At 36.4% G+C, this 21,559-nt stretch overlaps 1 long non-coding RNA gene across 1 annotated transcript in view; it reads left to right on the top strand.

Moving 5' to 3' along the window:
- The window catches only part of LOC149137081 (uncharacterized), a 300,123-nt gene that overhangs the window by 56,181 nt on the left and 222,383 nt on the right, over window positions 1-21,559 (top strand). Inside the window, exon 2 of the long non-coding RNA XR_016237897.1 lies at window positions 15,431-15,566. This is a non-coding gene — a long non-coding RNA (uncharacterized LOC149137081). The remainder of the gene's footprint in view (window positions 1-15,430; window positions 15,567-21,559) is intronic.

Here is a 21,559-nt window from a genome sequence, read left to right as displayed (position 1 = left end):
TTTTTGATTTCCCTGTGTGTGTGTGTGTGTGTGTGTGTGTGTGTGTGTGTGTGTATCCCATCACTAGTTGACAATTGGTATCATTTTTGCTGACAACCTTTTGTAACTTAACAATTTGGTAAAGGAGACCAGGATCAATTTGTATGACTAAAAACCCTTCAAGATCATGCCCCAGTATGGCCACAGTCCAATGATTGAAACAGATAAAAGCAAAGGATAAAAGAATAATTGAAACTCTCCAGATCCATCAAAATCTCTAATATTGAAACAAATATAATCCCCCTCCACCATACCACTGAATATTCTCTTGCCTCTCCTTTCACTCGAACTTTTCTCTCTCTCTCTCTCTTTCTTTCTTTCTTTGCTGATTTCTTTTTTTCTTTCTATGACTACCTCACATTCTATTTCACTCTTCCTCTATTTTGTCTCTCTACTTCTCTGTCTGTTTCTGTCCATTAGTCCCTCTCTTTCCTTTAGACACAAGCACACACATTCAAACACACACACAAACACTGTCTGTCTCTCTTTTTCTCTCACACTCACAAACACACACACACACACACACACACACACACACACACACAAACATACATACACACATGCACACATGTTTAAAGGCCCTTACATAAAGAAGTGTAAGAAATACATGTACACACATAAATTCATATGCACATACACACTAACACACATGCATGAACACCCTCACATAGAGAAATACATGCACACATAGATTTATACACAGTCATACACAATCATACATACAATCATAACACATACACATGCACATAATAATATATACACATGCAAATACACAATCACACACACACACACACAAACTTTTGCAACATCAAAAATTTAAATGAATGCCTAGCCAAAGAGATACCTTTGCGCAGCTTCTTTGGAAATAGTTATCTTGACTTTTTGCTAAACTTCAACATATGTTAACTGCCTGGAATGCTGGCTTCAAGCCATTCTTGTCTGTCTCCTTAACATTGTTAGTTCCAGATGACTGATTTAGCCTTTATTTCCAAGTCAGTGGTGTGAAAATGTCTCCTGCCTCCGTTGCCACACCAAATCACCACTTCTTACATCAACTACTTGACATTTTCATTTCAAAGTTTTTAATGACTAATTGACTTACCAAACAATACTTGCACACTATACTAAAGAAAGTCACAAACAAACCACTCTATAACAACAACCCATTTATTAGTCAATCTTTGTGTAAGACTGTAACCAGTCTTGATCATTAATTGCTAATCACTAATCACTAGACATTATCATTACTGTTATTTGATTGTTTATTATCACTACTCACTAATCCCTAGACACATTATTATTACTATTATTTAATTTGTTTGTTAGTGACATGAGAAAAGTTTAGAATGTATATACACATATATACATAATTTACCGTTCTGTTATGGGTAGGATCAACAAAAGAAAGTATTCCGTCTAGCATAAGATAAATATCATTTAATGCACACAGTAATTAAATAAGATCTGCTAATAGTTTCATTCCATGGAGACATGATAATTCAGCAGATTTATATAATATGCCTTGTGTCTCTATGGCATGGAAACTATTGGTGGTTCTTATTTAAAACTGTGTATGTTAAATGATACATATATACATGTTTGTGTGGGGAGTACATGTGCACAAGAAGGTGTTTTCATGCCATATGGTAATGTGTCTATCTATGGCACTGAGTTGACCATTGCCATGTGAGGAGAATTGGTTGACAGGAACTGTAAGATGTTGTATGTGTATGTATGTCCCAGTATGATGAAATTTCCTGGTTTGTTTTATATTTTATGAAGTCCTATGGTGATGGATGTTTGGTCGTCCATCACACAAGGCCGTATTAAGACCCATTGAGGCCCTAAGCACTTAAAAGCTTTTGGTGTTCCCATAAAAGATTATCTAATTCAAAATATAAACAATAACAAACCATAGAATACATTTTTACTTTTCAAAACGAAACAAAACAGTAAGAGGGAAAATGTTGTTTATTACTTCTGCCAAGGAAGGAGGTTGTTTCCATCAGCGTTGGTTTGTCTGTCTGTCCGTCCGTGTGCAAAATAACTCAAAAAGGTGTTAACGGTATTTAATGAAACTTGCAGGAAAAGTTGGTAATGACACAAGGAACAGATGATGGTAGTGATCCGGGAATTTTTATGGATTCTTGAAGGATTTTTAATTTGTTATATTTACTTTACATGAAGTATTACAATATTACATTCTTTGATTATCTCACTTGAAAACACGTTCATTGTTTCCACATAGCCTATGGTGGTGTTTCCAAAGTTTATTTTCGTTTCTCTATTAGTAATTTTACTCGCGTATTTATCTTAAAATGAGCTGCTTGGTGGAGGTTTGCGGAGGAGGACATGACAAGCCTTGACTATTGGGATCGACTTGAAAGGCTCGTGCTTTGCTCCCTCTACTGCCACTGTGAGCTCTATATCTTCTGTATGATGTGGAAAATATTCCATCAACATTGCCCATCTTTAAAATTCGTCCGAGGCTTGACCCCCCTGCCATCTGTCCACTACAGAAATGTTCGTGTCATATCACAACACTATGACGGAACTATTTCACCTCAATTGGCCTTGCTCTCTTCAACATCGTGCCAGACACACATAAAAGAGGAAAGTGATTTCATGGCATTCAAACGATCCCCACCCACACCCAGATATGTCTCTGAAAACAATGACCCTCTGCTTGAATGGGCTACGGTTCTCCAGAACTGACTCTGTATCACTTCCCGGTGGTGCTATTAAATTAGACATGGCCTGAGTCAAATTCGGCCGAAATATCTAAGTAATCTAATCTATGCTGTAACCTTTTAGTCAAAGCATAACAACGTGGGTAGAGGCTGATATCTTAACATTTCTAATGGTCTTAAGTATAAAAAAAATTAATAAAGATTTATATAGAACTACATTCAGAGTATGTCTATAAGCTATTGTGTTTAGACTTGGTTTCTATCCTCAAGCTGTTCCGTTTAGTAGATGCAATTTTTTTTTTTAATAAAGCACAGTGAAATTAGAAAAATCAAAAATCTGCAACAATCTCAGTCCCATGAATATCGGATAATGGATTTTCAACTGTGTAAAGAAACTGATAGTGGTGATCATAGTTTTGACGGTGATTGTGGTGAAAGCAGAGACAGTGTTGATGATAACGATGGTCGAGATAAGTATGGGAGGAGGTTATGTTTTTGCTGGTGTTGGTTTGGGAAATTGGGCAATTTTCAGCATGTGTGTATATGGGTGGAAATGAGCTGCTTGGTGGAGGTCTGCACTCTCCGAGTGCTTTTCTAGTTTTTGTTTACTTCCACTTTATTTATATTTGAAAAGTTTCCTCCTACATTTTTGAATTAAGAAGTCTTTGATGAGATCCTCAAAATTAATCTTAGATAACACATCTGCATCTATACTTAGTACAGAGAAAGGCATTCTGAATATTATTTTAGCAAGTTTAAAGTGATTGCTTTTGTTCTGTAAACAATTTACCATTTCTGTGGTGCCTCCTCCTTCCCTTGATGCCCTAAGCACGTGCTTATTTTGCTTAATGGTTAATAGCTCATATCCATGCACATGTGAGGATTAGAGCAAATTTGAACAATATGAATGAGAAGTGGTACCAACAAGTTGTTGATCTGATGATCCCACTATGTGATTGATTCATGGAGTCAGTTATAATTGTTAATGACAGACCAAAAATATATGTATGTATATGTGTGTATATATATGTATATCTATGAATTTTTTCTTGCACTGCTTGAAAAGAAGGTCACTGTTGGTCATTACTTATATTTTGCCACAAATACAAAAGCATATTCAGGCATTGATTTTTTCATTGCTTAAAGGACTAGAAGAATTATCACTTTACTTGGGAAGAGGTGAGTGTTTGTAACAGGAGGAGCATCCAGCTGTATAAAATTGGCCTCAGTAAGTTACATATGACCCCTGCTTGAGTGGAAAAGTAAGTGACAAAAGAATTAACACACATACACACACATGAAATGCACACCAGTTAATCTCACCAACATCAAGTCTTTTACTCTTTAGTAGTAATAAATCTAAACAACAATTTTACATATTGGAATTATTAGTAGAAAAATTGGGTAGTCTTTATAAATGTTTATAACATCTGGTGACTGAATCCCAAGACATTGACTGATACTATTGTTTTACACAACTTCAGTTTACTTACATGGACAATAAACCAGAAGCTTTAATATCAAATACCAGCTATCGTATGAATTACAGTTTTAGATAAAGATTTGCAGATCAAAGAAGCTATCCTCAGCAGACAACATAGACCAGGCATTAAAAACCAACAAGATTTAAATCAAGCCCATAGGTTAATCTAACCAACATTCATTGTACCCTATATAATGCAAACTTTGAACCCAATCCTTCTGCACACTGATAACAGAAATAAAATTTTAAAAATACTACACATGCCATGCAATATAATTTATCACTCCCCTTTCTTCATGCTACACGGTCTTACTGACACATACTGACTGGAACTGCAACAAAAAGATTTGAATGAAGCCTGTTAGTTAATTTAACCAACATTCACTCTACTCTGTATAAGACAAATTTTGAACTTAGTCCTTCCATGCGCAAATGTGGAATTAACTCTATCTACTGACAATAGGTGGAGGCACAATGGCCCAGTGGTTAGGGCAGCAGGCTCGCGGTCATAAGATCACGGTTTTGATTCCCAGACCGGTGTTTCTTGAGTGAAAACACCTAAAGCTCCACAAGGCGCCGGCAGGGGATGGTGGCGAACCCTGCTGTACCCTTTCACCACAACTTTCTCTCACTCTTTCTTCCTGTTTCTGTTATGCTTGTAATTCAAAGGGTCAGCCGTGTCACACTCTGTGTCATGCTGAACATCCCCGAGAACTACGTTAAGGGTACACGTGTCTGTGGAGTGCTCAGCCACTTGCATGTTAATTTCACGAGCAGGCTGTTCCGTTGATCGGATCAACTGGAACCCTTGACGTCGTAAGCGACGGAATGCCAACAACAACAACTGACAATAGATTTATGACATAAAATCTCTGAGAGATATGCCATGCAACATAATTTATCGCTGCAGGGTCATCCCACTACCTGGTTTACTGTCACATACTGACTGAAACTGCAACAAAAATCAAGCATATTCTTGTTCCCACTCTTTGGAATGGGTGGCAAGTGAGCAAAATCATTTGAGCACTGGAAAAAATGCCTTGCCTTATTTGTTCCTGCTTTTTCATTGAGTTCAAATCCAGCCAACACCGACATTAATTTTCCTCCCTCTGTGATTTATGAAGTTAAGTATCAGTCTGGTTTTGGAGTCATTGTTATTAATTATCCTATTCCCCTCAAAATTGTTGGTCTTGAGTCTAAGTCAGGAACAACATATTTTATGGTAAAAGTTTAATCCTTGTAATTATTTGTATTTAATCTTTCCTGGATGGTATTGCTGTGGCTTTCTAAATTACAGTTTGTTAGTTTTATTAATCATGAAACTGGGAAAATTATTGTAGAGAACTCAGGAAGAATTGTACCTGAATGCAGAAAACCTCTACATAGTCTTTGGCTCTCTGAAAAATAGCAGCTTAATCTCTCTCACTCAGGCTAGATTGTTTTTGATGATGGATCTACTCAGTTATGACTAACTTAGGACTACACAACAGCTTTGGCGTGGAGATAGATTTATAAACTACCGAAGATAATGGACAGATGAGATGAGAATATCCTAATTGTCAACTCCTTCAAATTCCAATTGCTCTCACTTTGTAATGGGTATAATTTGGCATCTTTAATAATCTTCATTTAAAGTTGATTCCATTTGTTAAACCAGAAACTAATTGCTTTCGAGAGGATGTGTGTTGACTGTCTATGCTAAGACGATATTCCATCTCAAAAATAGAATCAAGAGCTACAATAACACACTCAATAAGATTATATGTTTTACAACTGGATGTATAGTATGTTTGTGTGACCCAGTGAGGGTGCCTCTCCAGGGACCCTTGACCTGTAAAAAAATAGTAGATATAGTTGTTTGAAATCACACCTTGCCATATCTAAAAATAAAGGGCACATTGTCCAATGTAATCCTATATATTCAACAAATTAGGATGGTCATGGTTGGAATGCCTTTGACCATAGGACTGCTCATTCATTCCTGAATCAATGCTAAACAACATGTATCCCTAGTTGTTGAGGAGCCATCATTGACAAGACCAAGAAAGGTTAAAATCATGTGATCTGATGGTCTCAGCACTGGAGATGGCAGGGATTTATCTCCCCACATGCGATATAAACAAGAGTGCATCTGGCTCCAAAAGCCAATATCAGAGTTTCTCTCATGGTATCTACCACAGTATAGTTTGTTCTAACAGAACATCCACATTTAAGTGGGGATAAATATTACCCCTTGGTATTAATACTGTCTCTGTCACTAATAAATATTTATGGTTTCATTGTGGTCAACCATTTTATTCTTTCACCCTTGTTTCTTTTGTGACTCTACTTAAAAAGATATAATGTAAACCAAGCAGATTTTGATGGTAACTTTTCTTTAGGCTTGTCATTTTATTCTTCAATATATCAACACACTTGCTTGCTTTTTTTTTTTTTTTTTTTAGATCTTGAGAAATAATCCAGATCTATGTGAATGAAAATACCAAAATATTAAAAAATACAATCTATGATATTATTTTCACATAAAACTAAGTCTAATTAAAACTATGGTTTCATTGTCTCCCATGGTACCCTAAACATGGAAACCACCTACAGTGGCATTATTGCCTCTCTGAGAAAACTATTATTATACAACATCATTACTTTAACTACCAGAAGCAACAGCATAGATACATGAAGAATATCAATAATATTTCCATCTTTGCTGTAATAAAATGGTAAATTTTTATGCCAGCATGGGTCACAGGTATACAGGAAAGTTTTTAACAACACAAAAAAAAAATCCTTCTAAAAAGGACAACTCAGAAATTTCTCTGTTTTTCTTCCTCTCTCATTTTTGATCTTTTTTTCTCTCTCTATCGTTCTCTCACATGCACCCCCCTTGCAAACGCATTCGCATAGATACACACACTGGCCCATGGTTATACATGCTCACATATAACAACACACACACATACGCAGACATATCATCATCATCATCATCATCATATATGCATATATATACACAAACACACATACTAACATATTTCTACACAGACATAAACGCACATATACACAGACAAACACATATTTACACACATGCACATGTGCACACACACACACACATACACACACACACACACACACACACACACACACACAAGCACGTATACACACTCATGAAATTCCTTCCAGATTTCTTCTTTTCCTCCTCTGCATCATTTTAATGCAAAGAAATGAATAAATACATTTTATCTGAAAATATCACAGGCCTTTATCATGTTAGTCGTATATCAAATAGTATAAACAAGATATTTAATTGGATATCCCTGGCTGACAGATATCAGTTTGCTGAAAATTATTTGTTAAACTAAATACATCAGTTTTGACTTCACCCACTTCGGTCCACCACGCCAAGAAATTACATTCTATAGTAAAGATTTTACTGTCATTTTAGCAGAGTGCATGCTGGGATTTATCAGTTAGAGGCTAAAGGTCAAAGGATTTGAGCAAATTGACTAAGATAGGCTGCTGATGAGTCCTCTATGGCAATTAATATGGACTAAGATTATGCACACACACACACACACACACACGCGCATAAGTATATATCTGATGTCATTTCTATCTCTATTCCCTCCTTCTGTCTCTCTCTTTCTGTATATATAGACATATATACATACCTACAAATAGACAGATATACACCCTGCCACACACACACATATATACATACATATATTGTCATTTCTCTCTTCAAATCACAAACATTATTTATTTCTATTTTGGCTTCTGTCTCTCTTATTGTCTCCCTCTCTCTATTCAATTTCTATCTCTCTCTATGTCTTGCTACTCCTTCACTCCCTCTTCACTCAGGCCACCATCATTCTATCTATCCTTCTATGTGCTATCTGCTCTCCTTGGATCGACTGTCTTTTCCATTTCTTGCTTCCTGCCTCTCTCTCTTTTTCTCTCTCTCTCTCTCTCTCTCTCTCTCTCTCTCTCTCTCTCTCTCTCTCTCTTCCACCACTATCGCCATCACCCTCACAACTACTACCACCACAATAATATATACATATCTTCTCTTCCTTCTTCTCCAAACCATTTTAAGAACTGCTGCAGTTAACAAATGAATCACTAAGATATCATCTACAGATAAGCTTTGTCAAAATACAGACAGACTTAATAGATTTTTGCCTTTGGGCCAGAGAATGGAGCAGCATACAGCACCATCACAGATAAGGACATGGAGGTAGAAGACAGTGTCGGTTTAGAAAGACAATCTAAGTACTTCCAAATGCTGCTGTATGAAGATGTTAAACAAATATTATCCAGTAATTTTCACAATTTAAGATATTCTGTTCCTGACAGATGACTGGTCATCTGTTCCCATCTACTATGCAATAAACAATGAACATTGAACCGTTCCAACATCATCACCACATCCACCACCGTTGTTGGTGCCACTTTTGCTCCGTGCCAAAATCGTTTTTATTACATGTTCCCTTTGCACACAATAAGTACACTCATAAACACATATATTTTATTTGTCAGAGGTTTTGCATGAATAAAGTCAACAAGTTTTAAAATTTCTCCTAAAACAACCAAACATTCGCAGACCACAAGTCATTTGCATATACACATATAGAGAAATCCATGTGTTTATATACATTCATTACACATACACACATCCATTTTATATATATATATATATATATATATATATAGATAGATAGATAGAGATAGGTATATATGCCTGTGTACCTAATGTATGTATGTTAAGAGAAACACTAAGATGCAAACATACATACAAACTTATATATATACAGCGGTACACACACAATATCGACATATAATCGTACATACTTGTAGCTGTAAATATAAACACATACTTAACATTTATTCATAATCTTACTTATTAGCTTACTCTTGTCAGGTAAGAATTTTCCAAGAAGTCAAGGACTTTATAAAAATTCACCTCTTTCTTTCTTTCTGAGCTAGTCATACTTAATGAAGTATATCAAAATAACTGTCAGCCCTCAAGATTCAGATCTTTAATCTATTCTACTTATCTGTGTCTAAGGAGTTATGTGGGAAAGAAAGTTCCTCAGTATGTGTCTTCATTAATAAACATATGGAGAATGTGTGTTTAGTATGAAACACAGATTCTTTTATTTTTATTTTGAAACTTTTTTTCTTTCTGGTTTCAGTTATCGGATTGTGGATAAGAATATTGCCTTAAATGGTTTTAGTCTTTTAAATCGACCTTGGTATTTCGTCTGGTACTTATTCTATCAACCTTGGACTAGACTGGTAGGTAACAACAACCAGGGATATAAGAGGCAACTGAGGCAGAGCTAATACCACAGATGTTTCCATTTGACAAAATCCCACTTCAATTTATCTTCTTGCTCTCTCTTGCTCTCGCTTTCTCACTCAAATAGTCACACATGTGTGGGTATGTGTGTGTTTGTTTTTGTGTGTGAAGTTTGATTCATTTTATAGCTGTTCCAGTGGAGGCGCAATGGCCCAGTGGTTAGGGCAGCGGACTCGCGGTCGTAGGATTGCGGTTTCGATTCCCAGACCGGGCGTTGTGAGTGTTTATTGAGCGTAAACACCTAAAAGCTCCACGAGGATCCAGCAGGGGATGGTGGCGAACCCTGCTGTACTCTTTCACCACAACTTTCTCTCACTCTTACTTCCTGTTTCTGTTGTGCCTGTAATTCAAAGGGTCAACCTTGTCACACTGTCTTACGCTGAATATCCCCGAGGATACACGTGTCTGTGGAGTGCTCAGCCACTTGCACGTTAATTTCGCGAGCAGGCTGTTCCGTTGATCGGATCAACTGGAACCCTCGACGTCGTAAGCGACGGAGTGCCAACAACAACAATAGCTGTTCCTCGTTTCATGCATGGAGTGATCGTTCAGGCTATATAGATGTGAATTCTGAAAACTGAGATGGTGGAAAGAATTATTACTGGCTTTTGTAACTCATTGGTTGGAAGAGATTCGACAGTAAACTTTAGTGCCCTCTTTTTGTGCTAGTGAAAAGCAAAGTAATATGATTTATACCTATTTCGTATTGCACAGTCCTTTAGCAATCAACAGGTCACTCTCATTAAAGCAGAATGAAAGCTAACCTCTCTGTATTTGAAATTTCTGTAGCAACAAGTTTCTTCTGTTTGCATTATCCTAAACTTACATTCTTCTGTTCAGTGACAGCAGTTCGTAGGTTAAAGTAGAATTTCTCCAACATATACACCTAATGGAAATTTGCGTAGTTTCCATTTACCAAATTCCATTCACAAGGTTTTGATTGACATGAAACCATTGGTCACCAACCTGGAAACATGTGGCTACAAAAGAAATTTCTTAACCACACAACTATATTACGATGCCAGCTACTCATATACTTCAGTAAACGAGAGATGGTTAGATCTGAGAATTTACAGTGCTTACTTCATGCTTTCTAACTTGTAATATATTTTAGAACTAAATTTTTACAATTAATCCTTCAATTATATGTTGCAAGGTTAGCAGTAGCGGTGGAGGGGAAAGAAGCTTGATATAATATACACCACTAAGGCGGTGAGCTGGTAGAATCGTTACCGCACTGGGAGAAATGCTTAGCGGCATTTCGTGCATCTTTACGTTCTCAGTTCAAATTCTATCAAGGTCGTCATTGTCTTTCATTCTTTCAGGGTCGATAAAATTAAATACCAGTCGATTACTGGGTCGATGTAATCGGCTTACACCCTCCCTCGACCATGGGGCAAAATTTGAAATCAATATAATACATACCACTAAATCAGAGAAAGATAGATACTATGAGCCAAGGAGGTAATTTCTATGCATTAGTTGGAATTGCCAGAAACAGCAGTCAGTCTCTCACAACTCATGCCAACGTTGAAACTTTCCAAGCTGTGATTCCGTGTTTTATATTTTACTGATTCTCCAGTAATGATGAAAAGTTAATTGCTGGTCTATATAACTTTTGTGGGTATACAAACGTGAGACAACACTGGCTGTAATATTTTCTTTCCAAGAAACACCCACAAAAAGCTTCTGTATTAAAAAATACAAGGCTTTGTTCATAATGCTGCTTTTTTTTTTGTTTTGTTTTTTTGAACAAAATGTTACAGCTTGTCCCATTTCACATCAGTACGCACATTATAGATATCATATTCGCTGATATCTAAATCCAAGACTGTTTCAATGTGTAAATTAATTTAAGTCTCGCCTGGCCTACTTTTATATGAACTATATTGTTTAACGATTTCTTCATTGAAACAAGTATTTTCAGCTTTGCTCAGAATGTATAGGGAATTTGTCACTGAGGGTCCGAAATCAAGTTGAAACCCCATGTCTGGCGATTTTCTCTGTCTGTCTGTCTGTCTCTCTCTCTCTCTCTCTCTCTCTCTCTCTCTCTCTCCCCTCTGTCTATCTATCTAGCTCACATATATAGCAGTTTACTAATATCTTCACTAAATCATTAATATTAATTGGCGAGTGGGTGGTTTGAAGTGATGTATATATTAACGTTTCATTTGGCTGAGAATTTATTTGTTTTGAAATAAAAGGCAAAATTTATAAAATCAAGTGTATACAAATTTGTGCCATTTTTTTCTAATTCTACATTAATTTAACTATTCATCTTCTGTATGATAATAAGTCTATCATGTCGATGCAAGCCACATTGCAAATTAAACTTACATAAAAAAACATAAAATATAAATACCAATAATCTCACAAATTTCTGCGGAGTCTTGGCTACCCTTTGCTACAATAAAAGAATTAGCATCATTATCACAAGAAATCAATGGTTTTCTTAATGCGTGATCGTTTTGATATCAGTTTTAGTGTTTGAAATATGATTATTGGTGAAAACTAATGCTTTTCAAACAAAGATTCAGTTAGCAAGTGATAGAAATTCAATTATACCAAACTGAGTAAATTTACATAACAGATTTTTACTAATACTATGAAACCAATTATTAATAGCAGTGCTGCTATCCCATAATGGTTAATTAGTTGTTTGTTTATTGCTAAGACTAATAGTCCCTAAGATATTTTCACATGCTACACTTAACTAAATTTTGGTTGAATTTATCAACCTACAAATTGCTTTATTAACAAAAATTTTGTTTGTGGTCCCTAGGGATGTCGTAAAAACTTTAAATTCACCCCTGTTGTCTATCTCTCAAACGGTATCTATTTCCTTAGTTTCTGAGTTAAGAGAATAGATGGTGAACTTTGCGGAAAAACTTAGAATGTCATGTTTAATATCGTTGTACGGATTTCTACAATCAATGTGAATATACAATGGGTTTTTTTTTTTATTCAATTTCATTAATTTGTTGTTCATGTGCATATAAATTCATTTGATTAACTTTTCAAGCTTGTGAAACTCAGTGTTGCACTTTGTGAAGCAGTTTTGTGAAGTTGTTTTCTCCTCTCTTTTGTTTCTTTACTGTTGTACATGCAGTTAAACATACATACGTGTATGTATGTATGTATCTATCTATCTATCTATCTACCTATCTATCTACCTATCTATCTACCTATCTATCTATCTATCTATCTATCTATCTATCTATCTATCTATTTATCTATCTATCTATCTATCTATCTGTGTGTGTGTACGTACATGCATGCGCGCGTTCGTGTTATTGTTTCCCGAATCACAGTTCTGAGTTTCACGCTTCCGATTATTCAAATGATTGCTGCAGAGAAGCAGTCTAATATATATATATATATATATATATATATATATATATATATATATATATATATATATATATATATATATATATATATATATATAGAGAGAGAGAGAGAGAGAGAGAGAGAGAGAGAGAGAGAGAGAGAGATAAGCATAAATATTCCTAAGCACATCAAAATATGATTGTTTTAGAAAAGAGAAAGCTAAAAACATATGTCGCATTTTCATCTATTCCAGTATCATAAGCAGGATAATTTGTTCAATAAAACTCAGTGCAAAAATAGACGATATTTCAATATTCACTCCCTCTCTCTCTACCTCTCTCTTTCACATACATACACATGCACCACACACACACACAAGTTTATGTAAGAAATGCAACCATTAATAATGAAGTTTTAGTGTTGATGAATGAAATAAAGTGTTATCCTTAATTTATGATAAGGCGGTAAGCTAGCAGAATCATTAGCATACCAGATAAAACGCTTAGCGGTATCACGTCCTAAGTTCAAATTCTACCACGGTTGACCTTGCCTTTCATCCTTCAGGATAAAGTAAGTACCAGCTGAGCACTGGGGTCAATGTAATAGACTGTCCTCTTCCCCTAAAATATTTCAGGTCCTGTGCATATGATTAAAAGGTTTATTAGTTTATTGTCAATTTGGTGTTATGACAAATTCTTATATGGAAAATAATTTATATTAACCAGTCTGTAGATCGAAATTCTTCAATAAATAGTGATGTTAGTCACTACAAGACATGATCAATTCCATTGGGGGGGGGGGGGGGTAAAATTGAAATCATGCATTTTTTTCTAAGAGATGAATGAATATGCCAAATGTAATGTTTAACTAATTATTGTAATATAAGTAATGTACCATCTACCTAACTAATCTGGAGGCGCTATGGCCCAGTGGTTAGGGTAGCGGACGCGTGGTCATAGGATCGCGGTTTCGATTCCCAGACTGGGCATTGTGAGTGTTTATTGAGCGAAAACACCTAAAGCTCCGGTAGGGGATGGTGGCGAACCCTGCTGTACTCTTTCACCACAACTTTCTCTTACTTCCTGTTTCTGTTGTGCCTGTAATTCAAAGGGTCAGCCTTGTCACACTGTGTCACGCTGAATATCCCCACTTGCACGTTAATTTCACAAGCAGGCTGTTCCGTTGATCGGATCAACTGGAACCCTCGACGTCGTAAGCGACGGAGTGCCAACAACCTAACTAATGTGACATCCAACTAACATATGCAGCATCTAAATAATGTCTCATAATTTACAATATAACGTTTATCATAACATATTACTAATGTAATATCAGTCTCAAACTTTGGCACAAGGCTAACATAACCAGAGGAGGAGGGAAGTCAATTGCACCGACTTCGACCTCAGTGCTCAACTGTTACTTATTTTATCGACCCCGGTGGAATTTGAACTCAGAAGGTAAAGATGGAAGAAGTGCTGCTCAGCATTTTGTCCGCTATGCTAACAATTCAGCCAACTCGCTACTTTATTACGGATGTAATACCAAAGCAGTGTAATATTCAACTACTGTAGTATATCATGCAATATCTAAATAATTAATGTAACATTTAATTTACTAATGTCATTTGTATCTAATGTAATATCTAAGTAATCTTTTGTCTTCGACTAGTTTCAGCCGTTGTACTACGGCCATGCTGGAGGACCATGTCGAAGGGTTTTAGTCAAACAAATTGATCCAAGTACTTACCTTTTAAAATTTAGTATCTATTTGGCGCAGGCGTGGCTGTGTGGTAAGAAACTTGCTTCCCTACCACATGGTTCCAAGTTCAGTCCCACTGCGTGGCACCTTGGGCAAGTGTCTTCAACTATAGCCGCGTGAGTGGATTTGGTAGATGGAAACTGAAAGAAGCCCATCGTATATGTGTGTGTGTGTTTGTGTGTCTTTGTTTGTTCCCCCACCATCGCTTGACAACCGATATTGGTGTGTTAACGTCTCCGCAACTTAGCGGTTCAGCAAAATAGACCTATAGAATAAGTACTAGGCTTGCAAAGAATAAGTCTTGGAGTCGATTTATTCGACTAAACACGGTGCTTCAGCATGGCCGCAGTCAAATGACTGAAAAAAAGAAAAGAAAACTAATTCTATCCGAAAGCTAAGTCACAGGGACGTCAACAAACCAACATTGACTTTCAGACAGTGTGTGGAGGAGAAGCACGCACGCACGACGGGTTTTCACATAGTTTCCGTCTACCAAATTCACTCACAAGCCATTAGTCAGCACGGAGCTACTTTACTATACCTCCGAGCCGACTAATACCTCGTAGAATATACTTGCTCAAGGTGACGTTCAGTAGGACTGAACCCGAAACTACGCCGTTGTTATACGAGCTTCTTACGCACATAGCCATGCAAAACATTTATGTATCTAACGTAACAGAGATGAATAACAAAAGTAACATCGACCTAACTGTGGATTAAATTTTGAAACATAACGCCAACGTATCATAAAATTAATATAACATCATTTTATTGCAGGTTTATCAAGAATTCTACAGGTGACAAGCGCCAATTTATTTCCTATAGCAACTGATTATTCTGCTCTTATCAAAGAGATAAAAATAACTTATGTGTTTATTACGTAAAAGACGTGGCTTTCTCGCAATCATCCCAAGTAAGTAAAGTTCACCATTCTGATCTATTGCCTTACCTATAATGTCATTCCTACCTCTTACCTTTGTATTTATTTTATCCTCAGTTCACCTACCCCTTCCTGTTCCATTTATTCATTATCTATAGGTTTCTCTACTTACCATTCCATGCAACACAAACAGAAGAGAGAAACCTCATTCCTAATATGTCATTTCTTTCTTTTACCTTTTGCCAGGAATGAAGTGACTTATCTGAAGAAACGATAAATTTGCATATACATACGTACATATTCTTCCCTCTTCCCCTCTCTCTGTATTTTTATATGTATGTGTGTATACCCCCCTCTCTATCTCTCTCATATATATATATATATATATATACACATCCATCCTCGTGTTATATATGTTATATAACACGAGGATGGAAGTCAAAAGGCTTGAATGATACAGCACGACGTACGTTTCTGTACCCACATCAGCTTTAAGTTGAAAGGTTTTTGCGAGAATGTTACCCAAAATAACTACACACACACACACACACACACACACACACACACACACACACACACACACACACACACACTCACACACATATATATTGGGAGAGAGAGAGAGAGAGAGAGAGAGAGAGAGAGATGTAAAAGGAGATTGGTATATGTCTTTATTACATGTACGATATTACATTTAAAGATACAAGCGATTATTTTCTGTTTTTCAAATTCAGTTTCATGTATCTGAAAAAGGTGTAACATGTTTTAGTCAATTAAATTTGTTAACATTAAAATGTCCTCTTCTAGTCTCTTACAGAATAGTATTTTACCTGTCATCGAGGTGTTCAATAATGTAGATAAGAAGCTTTGTACATTTATGCAGATCGGTACAATTCTATCAGTTTATAGCTAAATACCTTCTTCAGAAAGTTTTAGGATTTGGTAAAAGTTTTATTTTGGTTAGTGATTCAGATGTTGATATTCTTAGTTATTTTATGATAACTCTCTTTCGGTTGAAACGTAGCCGTTCGGTATTCTGTGATGTTGCCAAGGGTTCGTTCGATGGGAATGAGATTTGTGAATGTGGCTTACTTTGAAAGAGATTCCACTTCACAGACTTTGGACTTTTCTGTGATGGCACTATCCATTTTGCAAAGTATGAATGTCCATACGATGTATCGCTAGATTTAGTCACCAATAAATACAAATAATAAAAATAACTGTATATTGATGTATTCCAACTGTCTTCCAATAATCCTAAGAAAACGTAGCTAATGATAATAAAAGATCCATACCAAGCTTAATCTATGACAAGAATCCTTTAACTTACTACTAAAAAGTTGTATTAAAGACTGACGACAAAGACAAAAATAATTATATAAAGGTAGTACTAATATTCTAACATACAAAATAGAAATAAAATACTATACGTAATGCTCCCTCTTGTAGTTTTAATGTCCAATATAATTGTGCCAAGATTCACCTAAACCTTATTAGGTATTTCTCCACTGACCATATTCATCACAAGATGTTTAGCAAAGAATAACGTTAAAGTTGCCTTCGCTGCTACTATAGTTAGCATAAAAAAATCTTTTAAGCACAAGCATATGTGAACCTCGTTTCTTGTAGTCAATTGTAACAACTCTAATATCGTTCTTCTCTGTCTATGGTAGTAATCATTCTATAGCATGAAGTTTATCAAATCTAACGTCTCTCATGCAAATAAAATAACAGCGAAACAAAAAGCTATGTAGAGATTATTGAAAATTCTTCTAAAACAATCTTGGAACTTATGCATTCAAAATCTCAGACAGGCTTATAACGACTTCATTATCAAAATATGTCTGGAGTTTAAGGGAACATAGTATTTACATTTATAAGAATATTGGTCCATTATAAAACCAGCGACCTTTGCTTTAATGTATTCAGATGATGCGATCTTTATTTCTCGAAGAAAAGTAAGATTTTGTGAAAGCTTTTGGATTATTCAACAAAAGATCAGAGATGGTGAAATCTGGCAGAGATTTCCATTGATATTTATAAAAGAATTTTCAACGACCAACTGGTTAAATTTTTATATTTCTAATACACTGAATTTGCAATGCTGTGAAAAAGAGTCAATAAAAAAAAAACATTCATTTATCCATTAACGCTAATAATTTATCAGCAAGTGCTGTTCCCCTTACTTATATGGTTTTTTTTTTTTGTTCCAAATAATACTGGAGATACGTAAATATGACATGCTTTTGCACGTGAAAAGCAGACAATAAAACACCTTTTCCGCGTGGCAATGAATAGAAGCATGTGTGATTCATTTTCTAACGTTTTTCTTCGGCATCCACTCAAATTCCGATCGAGCGTAAACAAAATGTATTTCAAATATCAATGTTTGTATGGTGTCATGCAGCCCTCTACTTCAACATATTGAGCAAACGCGGAAGTTAGGGATATGATTAAAAAAGCCTTAACTTCTTATATTTCACACACACACACACGCACACAGTTAGTTATAAAATCTCAAGAAGAGATAGAGTAGTAACGTATACTAAACAGTAAGGTGAGTAGCCACATCAAAGTGGCAATTGAATGTTACTACTAGTTTAAACCCAGACGGGCTCTCCGCCAGCTGGTTTTCTGTGCAAGCTCTGCACCCTTTTGTATACCATGCATCGCTTCTGCTGGAGGGCAGTAGGGGTTTGCTCTCCCCGCTAGCGATGCATTGTATGTAAAAGGTGCAGAGCTTGCATCGAAAACCAGCTGGGGTTAAACTAGTAGTAACCTTCAACTGTCACTTTGATGTGGCTACTCCCTTTACTGTTTAGTATACGTTACTATTCTATCTTTTCTTGGGATTTTATAGATAGCTATTTTGCTTGTTGTAAATTAGTGACCGATGGCCACTTTGCTTACAATATATCGCTGGCAGAAGCGGATCTTAGCTATCACTCCACTGCGCAGGTGCACCCGGCTGAGGATGAGCCAAATAACTCGAAACTGGGCCAGTCCCGCGATCCTGTTAGCTGCTGGAGGGGAGAAGGATTTCGCTCCCCCTGCTACCGATGAATTTGTATATAAATGGTGCAGAACTTGCACTGAAAACCAGCTGGTGGAGAATCCGCCTGTGGTTAAACTAGTAGTAACATTCAACTGTCACTTTGATGTGGCTACTCGCTTTATATATATATTTACTACTCGCTACACACACACACACACACACACACACACACACACATATATATATATATATATGTATATATATATATATAGATATATATATATATATATATATATATATATATATATATATATAGATAGATAGATAGATAGATATTGTTTTTAGATTTGGTTTGCAAGATTCTTTATGTGAGTTCGTGTGTTAAAAGCATATTCTGCTGTGTCTGAGGAGAGTCATTCTCTTTTAGTGCCTTATAATTTAACACACTCACTGGTAAAATTTCCACTTATTTATTTTTCTAGAAAAATAAAGTAAATGAATGGAAACTTTACTGGTGTGTGTGTGTGATAAATAATAAGGGACTAAAAGAGAATGACTCTCTCCAGACACAACACACACACACACACACACACATATATATATATATATATATATATATATATATAGATAGATAGATAGAAAGGACAGCAAAAGAAAGAAAGAGACCTCGATATTATGTAAATAGAGGAATTTATCTGTCAAAATATGTGACACTTATTCATTTGAAAATACCTGCCTACAGGAATTTTCAATGGCCGGAAAACTGAAGTGATATTGGCGTGAGCTCCCACCCCGGCACCCGAAACCCGGAGTTTTATCATGGCTACCGAATAAGAGCCACATATTTTTATATATACATACACACACACACACACACACACACACACACACACACAGCGAGAGAGAGACCGAGACTGTCCAATGCGTTATGTTCTTGGGCAAAACGTTGCCCTGCGATCATTTCGACATCCAATGTATAGTACAACGAGTACCTGTACAAGCAATTTCGATTTCATGGATCGAGTGGACAAATATACAGCACACAGTTGATCACTATAAATGAATCGTTTGCGCAACACCTGTCTACGACGGGTGTTGCGACGATATATTTCTGCCTGTTTTCTTTTTAATTACCTTTATCTCAACTCTGAACGTTTTAGTCCGTTTGTAGGAAACCCAACCCTCCACGACGTGTTAACTTACTGTTTACGTTTAGCTATATATACAATTCTTATCGGTGTAGAGAATCACCGGTCTCTTTAGGTACTCTTTCTCACAATAAAGTACGTGTGTGTATGCATGTATATATTCTTTTTACGTTTATTCATTGACTTGGTTCAGTAAATTTTAATGTGGCCATGCTGGAGCACCGCCTTAAAGGGTTTTTAGTCGAAGCAGACGAGCCCAGAATTTATTTTTTTGTAAGCCTAGTACCTATTCTATCGGCTTATTTTGCCGGACTGCTAAGTTACGGAGACGTAAACAATCCAACACCGGTTATCAAGCAGTGGTGGGAGTTAGGGACAGACAGACACACACACACACACACACACACACACACACACACACACACACACACGCACACATATTCGACAGGCTTTTTTTAGTTTCCGTCTACCAAATCCACTCACAAGGCTTTGGTCGGTCCGTGGCTATAATAGAAGACACTTGCCCGGAAAAAAGGTGGTTGAGAAGTAAGCTTCTTACCACACAGCCACGCCTCCTCTATACAGATATACATATGTACGTGTATGTGTATGAATATATCTTCTCTTATTTGTCCGTTTCAGTCCTTTCAATCCTTGTTGTTCACATGACATTAGCCTAACCTTACTATAGATTATGTCATATCTAAACCAGACAACCTTGATGCAAAATGAAATTTGATTTTCTTACTGTGGCAACTGACTGTACTTGAGTTACTCTTTCCACGTAATTAATCATTTATAGTCCATAGGTTAAAATGCTAAGAGCTAAAAACTTGCTAAAGCCTAAGTGTTGCGCTTTTGCACCAATGCCTATATATTAATCATGGCTGTGTAATGTATCTCAGTGTAGTGTATGAACTTACTTGTCAGGGTATTTCAATACGTTACTGTACAACATTTGGTCAGGCACCGAGGCAATATCATCAAACACCCTAATGATAATGACGATGATGATAATAATAGTAACAACAGCAGCAATTATTATTATTATTGAGTGAGAGAGCAGTGCATGCCATCAAAGTGACACTGAGGTAAAATATACGAAGCCTGTTATACCCATCATGACTACCCGTCTGATAAGGGTACACCAGGCACATGCATTACAACCATATGTGCGTGACATGGTGATCTCATATCAAGATTAACAGCACATGACCTCGCAGGTGGGGCCCAGTTAGAATTCTCTTCAGGTTGAGTAGCCCATCCCTCTCAAATAGTCCTTGAATAAGGGTTGTTTAAGGATACTGAACGAAACACCCATGTTTCCAGAGGTGAATTATTCAAACCCCAAAGAATTCCTCTCAACATATAACTACGGCGCTCCCCACTACTTCTGCTCGTGATCAGTGATGCACATATCATCAGTCACTAAGGGACATGTTCAGCAGGTTAAGGTCAAACAACTGACAAGCAAATCTGTGGTATTAAGCAGAATATTTGCTGTAGCCCATCTTTTTGTACCAAGACAAAACAATGTACATGATAACACTTGCAATCAGTTAAGATCAGAAGCCATGAGAGCCACTGCCTGTATTGTTATTATTATAGACGTCGCACAGTATACAATATCGTCATGTTGTTGATTGAAGATATTGTGTCTACTGGGGGTTTGTACTATTTGTCAAGTCACAACGAGGACCTCAGGCAGACAGTACTTGACGCAATATGCGTGCAGTTCCAAGTAATGCCAACTTTTGCGATACATCTTGATCGTAGGATATTTCTTAGGTTTCAATTTTTTTTTTTTTTTCAGCTTGGGTAGTGTTGAACCCAATGCTCCGATGACAATAGGGACAACCTTTATGTTTGACTCTCGTAGCTGC

The sequence above is a fragment of the Octopus bimaculoides genome, chromosome 2, assembly GCF_046866305.1.
Source record: "Octopus bimaculoides isolate indiv1 chromosome 2, ASM4686630v1, whole genome shotgun sequence".
NCBI lineage: Eukaryota > Metazoa > Mollusca > Cephalopoda > Octopoda > Octopodidae > Octopus > Octopus bimaculoides.
Note: the sequence above shows the minus strand (reverse complement) of the source record. Positions and strands in the feature narration are given on the sequence as shown.